This window comes from Meles meles, chromosome 10, assembly GCF_922984935.1.
Source record: "Meles meles chromosome 10, mMelMel3.1 paternal haplotype, whole genome shotgun sequence".
Taxonomy (NCBI): Eukaryota; Metazoa; Chordata; class Mammalia; order Carnivora; family Mustelidae; genus Meles; species Meles meles.
Window position 1 is genome coordinate 63,323,886 of NC_060075.1, and position 8,923 is coordinate 63,332,808.

Here is an 8,923-nt window from a genome sequence, read left to right on the forward strand (position 1 = left end):
TTTGATACTCATTCTGTAAACTCTTCTCTTTGATTTCTTCCAAATACAAGAATACTAAGATTCTCACTATAGGAACTCTAGGGTTCCTTGGTCTAACATGTTTAGAGACTATTTGGATGATATAATGGGTATTCTTCTGACCTTGAAAAGATGAAGCAAGCTATTTAATTGAGATTATAGGTTTATGACTTTGTAACTTGCTTCCACTTTTTAGAAGTAAAATTGCAGACAGATTACATTTTAGACTCAATGGTAAGCATTTATACTGTATTATACTGCACTCTGTTTAACCAATTGAGCCACCCAGGTACTCCATATACTACGCTTTGTTAAAATGAATCAGATCAGTTATTTAATGGAAATTGTCTCCAATTGTAGGTTATCCCTCTGCTCACCTACCTTTTCTATGTTAGAATACTTTTGTAGTGAATGTGAAATATTCTTCAGGAATCTATGTCTCAATTCCCAAATTTTGGTGTCAGAATCACCTGCAATGTTTATTTAAAAAGCAGATGTCTTTGTCTAACCCTCAACCTACTTCATAAGGCGACTCTGCTCTAATGCCAAGCTTCAGAGTCAGCTAGTTGTGGACCCATTCCTCACCCCAGCACTTCTTTACTTTGCAGCTGAAGGCAGATATATCCATTCAGTATTCAGCAAACATCTGTTGATTGTCTGCTGTGTTCTGGGGTTCTGTTACACCAGTGGCCCAAAATGAACAAGACATATGTTTTTCTTTAAGAAGTATGTCATACATGGGAGATGTATGGGAGTTCTAAAGCACATCGCCATGTGAAACATGGTGCATTAGATAAATTCGAAGTGCAATAGGAACAAAGGAAAAAAATAGCCAATTGCCTTAGGAGAGAAGAGGAGGGTATGTTAATTCACAGAAGATATGACATGTGAGCTGGGTTAAAGCAACTTCCCAGAGAAGCAGACAGATGTCTCAGGGAAAAATAAATATCCCTGTGTGCTCAGAAAGAATGAGTTCTCCTGGAGCCTACTGTACATAAGCAGAAATCCAGAGCCTTAATTGAGAAGGGTTCTGTGACTTATAGTTAAGGATACTCTGCTATCTATAGGTGATGAGAAGTACTGAAAGATTTTGAGGAAAGTGGTGATGTGACTAGATGGAGTTCTATAGCTGCTCATGTATGACAAGGAAAGTAATCTCTTGAAAGGCAGTCTGCCTTAATATCTCCACTGCACCAAAATTGCAAAACAACATTGGCTTTATGAATGAATATACAATAAAAAATAATCGGCTTTGATTTTTTCAGTGGAATTGATTGTATAACTGCTATCTGAGACACACAAAGATTCCAGTTATCTTGCTATTGGCAATGTTCCAAATGACGCAAATTCTGTTTTTATATAAAGTAAACAAAAATGCAGTTATTAAGTATATAAACATGTGGATAAGGTGGTGCTATTTTTACATTCTCCTCTTTCCTATTTGAATTTTGTGTTTGTATGTGGAATTCTTCAATGCAACTCAGCTGTGACAGCCAAAACTCTCATATCCCACACCAAAGTGGCCTGTCTCCATGTTTGTCCTTCATCATCTCAGAGTTCTTGTTCAATCTTCAGGGACAGAGGAGAAATGAAAAAAGCCTAAGGACAGGCCAAGGAGATTCACTGACTATTTATAGAATAACCTTCTGTTAGAATCAGCTCTTCAAAGAGAGGGAACTAAAGCTTTTTGTGCGTGTTTAAAAGAAACAGCAGCATTGTGAAATAAAAGGAAACAACTCCTAAATCAAAGGAATACTCCGTAATTCTAAAAGAAGAAGGTAGGAGATAAATGTAAAATTTAACAGAGAGCTAAAGCGAAATGATTCTTAGTGTCATCTGTTTTTTTATTGTTCTCTTGGGATGTTATATTTTTGAGAATATTAGGCAAGTTCTGTTGCTTCCCCAAGAGCTGCCAAAACAGTAAAATACTAGGAAGTGAACATCACTTTTGCGCCTTGAATCCCAGCTATAGACCACAGCTGAATTTTTTTGTAAGTACAAAAGTTGATAAATGTACAGTGGCTTCAAGGTAACTATACCATTTAAATAACATTTAGCATAATTTTTAAGATTACACTCTTGTGGATCATAAGCCTTGCCCAATTTCAGCATTGAAATTGTGAGAGATAGGTTTTCATTTTTTGTTTGGAACTAATTTCATGGGGCTGTAGTTCTTCGCAACACTTTTATTATATAACCAGGCCCAGAAGATTCCCCCTCCCCCATCTTTTCCCTATAATGTTTTCTTCCCATTTTATTCCAGAAGATGCCAAGACAGCTTCCTGGTGGGTTACCTTGGCAACCTCCGTGTCATGTTTTAGAGTGTCCCAGGGCTGCAGTTTTATTTCCATTTGCATGCACTTCAGGCAGCTAACTGTAAATTTAAAAGGCCTGTTGTAGAATCAATCCTTTATTTTTTTTCCTTACAGAATGAAAAACAGATCATTAGGATTACTGTTCAGTAAAATCCACTTAGGTTTAGTACAGTTTGTAGGAAATCTTGGTCTATCTTCACTGAAGTCATATTTTTCACGTGCCACTTCATAAACTGATGCCATAATACCACATAATATATTATATACATAGTCTAGTACTCAGTGTGACAGCTTGATCTCATCTTTGAAAAGCATGTCACTTTACAATCTTTTGATGACAGTTGTACAAGGCTTTACTCAATGGAGCTTTTGACATGTCAATCAGGGTAAGGCTGCAGTGACTCAAGATTATTTTATTACATCAAGTTGCAAATTTCAAACAGCCCCAATCAAACGAATCATTTTAATTTTCTCATCTAGAGTCACATCTTTTTAGCTATATCATTTAAAAGCTACTGACATAATTGTTTTTTTATGAGTTTAAAATTCTTTTAAACATATTTTCGTGGAAAATAGCTTACAGTTTGTTTTAATCTTCAAAGACGACTTTAGCAGTTTTATAAAAAGCAAGCAATACAGTAGGCCTGAAATTGGAGCAGAGGTGTCTATAAAGGTCATAGCGAAGCTGAAATGAAAAGTCATTCTCTTTGAAACACCGGTATTTCCTAGGTATCAGAGTAGGAGTGATGGATCATTGTTTTTGCTTCAGGAAGAAAACCACTGTTGTGCATGCTCCACAGTGCAAGGTATTCTTTGTTTCTCTGTAAAGACTTTAGGTATTCTATGATCACTTACAACATTCTAGGAGGACATTTTGCTATGGAATAGTAACATTTTTCTGTTTGACCCAGACTCAATGTTACCTTGAAATTAATAACCTTCTCTTTCAAAGAAAGAGTCTCTGAAGTGCTTTACTAAGTAAATTTGAGTGCCGCCATAAATTGAGCTATATTTCCCCTTTCATTCTTTGGGGGCATCGTCTGAGCACGCTTCAATATGTGCGGGGTAATTCAGTTGCTACTTTCTCTCACATTGTTACCTCCTAGGCTTGATTATCCTTAGCATGTCATATTTTAGCCTCAAATTTGATGAAAAGGATGGAAATAGATAATCTTTGTTCATCTTTGTTCATGATCTTCTCTTTTCCAAAGTCTTCCCCATCCTAAGAGTATTAGGAGAATCTTCTAATATGGTACACCCATTAAGGATGTCTGTGTGTGAATATCATTCTTTTGTAAATATCTTTAAGACAGCATGATTCCTTTAGACATGAAATTGTGACAGACCATTCAATAAATAACAGATCCTGGACAAGATGTGCCTCGTGCCCTCCCCCAGCCCCCGCCCCTTAACTCCAAAGGGGAGAAAAATTATCTTGAAATCTTAACTTGTTGATGTCAAAATCCTTTGAAGTAGATAATGAGTAGGGGTGCCTGGGTGGTGCAGTCCGTTTCACTCTTGGGTTTTGGCTCAGGACATGATTTCAGGGTCCTGGGGTCTAGTACTGAGTCAGACGCCATGCTCAGCATGGAGATTCTCTCTCTCCCTCTGTTCCTCCTGCTCGTGCTCTCTCTCTCTAAAATAACTAAATAAATAAAATCTTATTTTTTTAAGATTTTATTTATTTGACACAGAAGGACATAGCAAGAGAGGGAACACAAGCAGGGGGAGTGAGAGAAGGAGAAACAGGCTTCCTACTGAGCAAGGAGCCCGATGTGGGGCTCAATCCCAAGATCCGGGATCATGACCAAAGCCGAAGGCGGACACTTATCAACTGAGCCACCCAGGTACCACTAAATAAATAAAATCCCGACATAAATAGTGAGGAGAAAGGACTGGTTCCCAAACTAACTTTGATAGTGCCATTCAGCTTGTTCATGGTAGATAAACTAACAAAATTCAAATTTGCCTAATCCACATCTTGTTCTTAAAACACTATTAAAATCTTTCCCAAACATTAGTTCTTCATGACACCAGTGATTTCTTCTAATATTTTTTAGGTTAGTAGTTTTAACACTAAAATATCAAAGGTTACATCTCCTTTAACCATAGCAAAGTTAGCTAGCACTGAATGACTGTGGAATAGATTATCTCTGGTTCTGAGAAGCCATAATTGAAGGCATTAAGAGACCTTTTAGTCCACGATGACCTTTCATTTAAGATGACATATGAATACACCCATGAAGCCATCAGGACAATGAAGATAACGAGCATGTCCATCAGCCACAAAACCTTCCTTTGGCCTCTTTGTGATCTCTCATTCACCACTCTCCCAACCAGAGATCAGTTTTCTGTTGCTGTAGATTGTGTAGCAATTTCTAGAGTGTTCTATAAATGGAATGATACAGTATTCATTAATTTCTGTCTGCCTTCTTTCACGCAGCATGATTGTTTTGAGACCCATTCATGTTGTAGTGTGTATCAGGAGTTCCTTCCTTTTATTACAAAGTAGTATTCCATGGTACAGAATTTATCAATTCATCTATTAACATTTGGGTAGTTTCCAGTTTTTGTCTATTACAAATGAAGTTGTTATGAGTAATAACATATATCTTTGTGTGGACCTAGGTTTCCTTTCTCTTGTATAAATAGGTGTAGAGTGGCTGGGTCATCTGGTAAATGGGTGTTCACTTTTTTAAGAGTGTCAGACTGTTTTACAAAGTGGATATGCATTTTTTTAAATTTTTTTTGGATATGCATTTTTACAATGTCACTTTGGGCAAGAGTTCCACATTTTCACCAATATTTGGCCCAGTCAGTTTTTTATTTTTTTTAAAGATTTTATTTATTTATTTGACACAGAGAGATCACAAGTAGGCAGAGAGGCAGGCAGAGAGAGAGAGAGGAGGAAGCAGGCTCCCTGCTGAGCAGAAAGCCTGATGAGGGGCTGGATCCCAGGACCCTGAGATCATGACCTGAGCCTAAGGCAGAGACTTAACCCACTGAGCCACCCAGGCACCCCAGTTTTTTAGTTGTCACTATTCTAATACATGTTTAGTGGTATCCCACTGTTGCTTTAATTTGCATTTCCTAATGACTAATGATGTTGAATGTCTTTTCTTGTTTGTTTTTGTCAGGTTTATTGAATACCTTCTTTGGTGAGGTGTCTGTTTAAGCCACTTGGCCATTTTCTATTGGATGTTCTTATTACTGAATTTTAGCAGTTCTTTGCATATTCTACATACATGTCTTTTGACCGATGTGTTTTGCAGATATTTTCTCTCACTCTGGAATGGATCTTTCCATTTATGGCACCCTGTCTTAGAAAAGTAAAATTTCTTAAATTAATGAAATCCAGTTTATCTTTTTTTTTTTTTTAAGATTTTATTTATCTGTCAGAGAGAGAGAGAATGACCCCAAGCGGAGGAGCAGCAGGCAGTGGGAGAAGCAGGCTTCCTGCTGAGCAAGGAGCCCGATGGGGAACTTGATCCGAAGGCCCTGGGATCCTAACCTGAGCTGAAGACAGACATTTAACCAACTGAGCCACCCAGGTGTCCCTCTCTTTTTTTTTTTTTCTTCTTTTGCAGATCACGCTTTTGGTGTTATATTTAAACAGTCTTTGCTTAACTCAAGGTCAGAAAGGTTTTCTACTGTTTTGTTCAAATCTTTTAAACTTTAAGGTTTTACATTTAGGTTTAAGATCTATTTTGAGTTAATTTTTATATGTGATACAAGGTATGGGTTGAGTTTCTTTTTTTCTTTATTTCTTTTCTCTTCTTTCCTTACCTTTTTTTTTTTCTTTGCATAGAGATGTTCCTTTGTTGAAAGACTACATTTTTCCATTGACCTGACTTAGCATCTTTGCTGAATATCAATGACCTATATATTGGTAGGTGAACCCTTGACCTTGGACACTATTCTACTCCATTGATCTACATGTTTCTTTTTTTACTTGTTCTTTTGTTTGTTTTCCCCTTTGTCCTATCTTCACCCCTATTTTCTTCACCCTGGTATAGGCTTTTTATTGTCTATATAACGTGTACATGTATGTTATGTATATGTCTCTGTATGTATGTGATATATTTATCATATATAATATATATTACATATGCATCTTAAAATATAGTTATTTTATATAACATGTTTTACAGAAATATTTTGTATATTGTCTTTATTCTGTTTGATACTTTTTATAATAGTCATAATAAAATGTTTAAAGTCTCACTCATATTCCTCTTAGTAAATTTATCTAATGAACTCTATCTAATTTTTCCATAGTATCTGACTATGAGCATCCATTACATTCTGCTTGTCTGTTCCCAGAAGAATGGATACCTAGTATGTCTTCAATTTTCTGGAACTACATAAAATATTACAATGGATATCCTTGTGTGATAACTTTGTGAAACTCTGAGAGGATTTCTCTTAGTGTGGAGCCATTGGGCCAGAATTTATACACATATTCAATTTCGTTATATACTGAGCAACCATTTCCTGGTAAAACCAGAACAATTTATTTTCCAACCAGCTGTGCAATTGGAGTCCTAGTTCTTTGCATCCTTGACAATGCTTGGTATTATTATTATTATTTTCAGTTCAATAGGTGTAGAAGTATACCATCTTTTTAATTTGCATTTTTCAAATTTCTAGTAAATTTGAGCAATTCATTTACATGTAAACTACATGCCTTTCCCCCTTTTGTGACTTGTCTTTTAATTTTTTTGGTCAATTTTGCTATCAGTTTGCTATTCATTTCCAGTTTATTTGTGGAAGCTCCCATATTGTAGATTAATGTTATTCAAAGAATTTTCTGCAGTGATGGAAATGTTTTATATCTGTGCCATATGATATAATAATACTAGTGATGTACGACTGTTGTGCACTTGGAATATGGCTGGTGGCACTGAGGAAGTGAATTTTTAATTTAATTTAATTTTTAAAAAAGTATTTAATTTTAAATTTAATTAAATTTAAATTTAATTTAATTTTATGTAATTTCCACTAATTAGTCACTTGTGGTTGGTGTCTACTGTACTGAAGAGTGCAGCACCTGTCATTGCTCCCTTGGCAATGTTGACTACTTCCGTTAGTTATTTCTGGCTGTTATCTGGCTGCTATCTTTTTTGGTAGTCTTTTGCATTCAATAGAAATCTTCATTTTTGATCTGTAAAATACATCAAATTTTGACTGATGGTTTTCATTTTCAGGGTTTTCTTTAATATGTACTTTCCCATGTTAAGGTCACAAAGATATTCTCTTGCTTTTTTTCTTTTTTTAACTTACGGTGTCAAATGATTCAGTCTTATTTTCCTCTGTGTAATCATATGGAGTTTTCTCTCCATAATCTATTAAATAATCTCTTCGTAACTCATTGCTTTGTGGAGCCTGATTTATCATGTATCAAATTATATTTATGTCTTTCTGAGCTATGTATTCTTCCTATCGGTTATATCTCTGTTGTGCTTATTCCATATGGTTTTGTTACTGCTGTTATGACATGTTTTAATATCCAATAGGATATGTACCTGGTGTTTTGGTCAACTTTCTCAAAATTGCCTTAACTTTATATATGTCTTTATCTTTCATATAAACATATTTTTAAACCTTAATCTTTATTTTTAAGGTATAGTTTACATATAGTATGCAGCTCAATTAATGCATATATGTATATAGCCATGTCACTGCTATCTAGAACAAAATATAGAACATGTCCATCATCCCCAGAATGTTCCCATGCCCTTTTATACTCAATATTACTTAATCTCCAGACGCAGCCGATATTCTGAATTCTATAATTATAGGTTACCATATTCCTTTGGTCTGACTTCCTTCAATCATGTTTCAAAAGCAAATGGTGTTTCTGAGATTTACTCATGTTATTACATCAGTAATTTATTCTTTTTGCTGTCATATATTATTCCCTTTTATGAGTATACTACCTAGTGTTTTTCTAACTTTATGACACTTGGATGGCTTCCATTTTGGAACTATTTAGTGGTGTGCTGGTCAACTGGATGGGGTGGAGGAGAAGAAATAGGGAGCCACACTGATTTGCAGCACTTGCCAGTTCCCCTGGTGTAGATGTTTTCACCAGAGCCTCATTGAAGTTGCATGGCTTAACAATAAGCTCACAAAATTCCTTATGAGCTTCTGCAAGCTGACTGCAACATACACCTGGAGCTATCGTGAATAAAGCTGCCCTGGATATTCTCATACAAGGGTTTTTGTTGTTGTTGCTGTTTTTCTTTCAGTATATATGAGCTAATGTTTCACTTGGGCATGTGCTAATTGCAGGATTTCTGGGTCATAGCATAGATATTTGTTTAATTAGTAGATATTGACAAATTTCCTAGTTTGCTGATAATTTTTACAACATATAGGAATAGACTTTATCAATTCCTTTTCTTCATACAGGGACATAATCTTGAATTTTTCTTTTTGACCTATCAATAAGAAGAATTTTAGAGATATATATTTTTTGATGTTAAACTTAATGTACACTCATAATGCCAATCATATTTGATCATATTCTCTTTTGAACACACTTTTGGATTTGGCTAGCTAAAAGTTTAGGCATATATGTAGAGGGG

At 35.4% G+C, this 8,923-nt stretch overlaps 1 long non-coding RNA gene across 1 annotated transcript; it reads left to right on the forward strand.

The window, feature by feature from the left end:
- Positions 1-5,257: 5,257 nt before the first annotated feature.
- LOC123951829 lies at positions 5,258-8,646 on the forward strand. The gene is made up of 3 exons (XR_006820518.1): positions 5,258-5,884; positions 6,142-6,222; positions 6,612-8,646. It is a non-coding gene; the product is annotated as an uncharacterized LOC123951829 (long non-coding RNA).
- Positions 8,647-8,923: the final 277 nt, after the last annotated feature.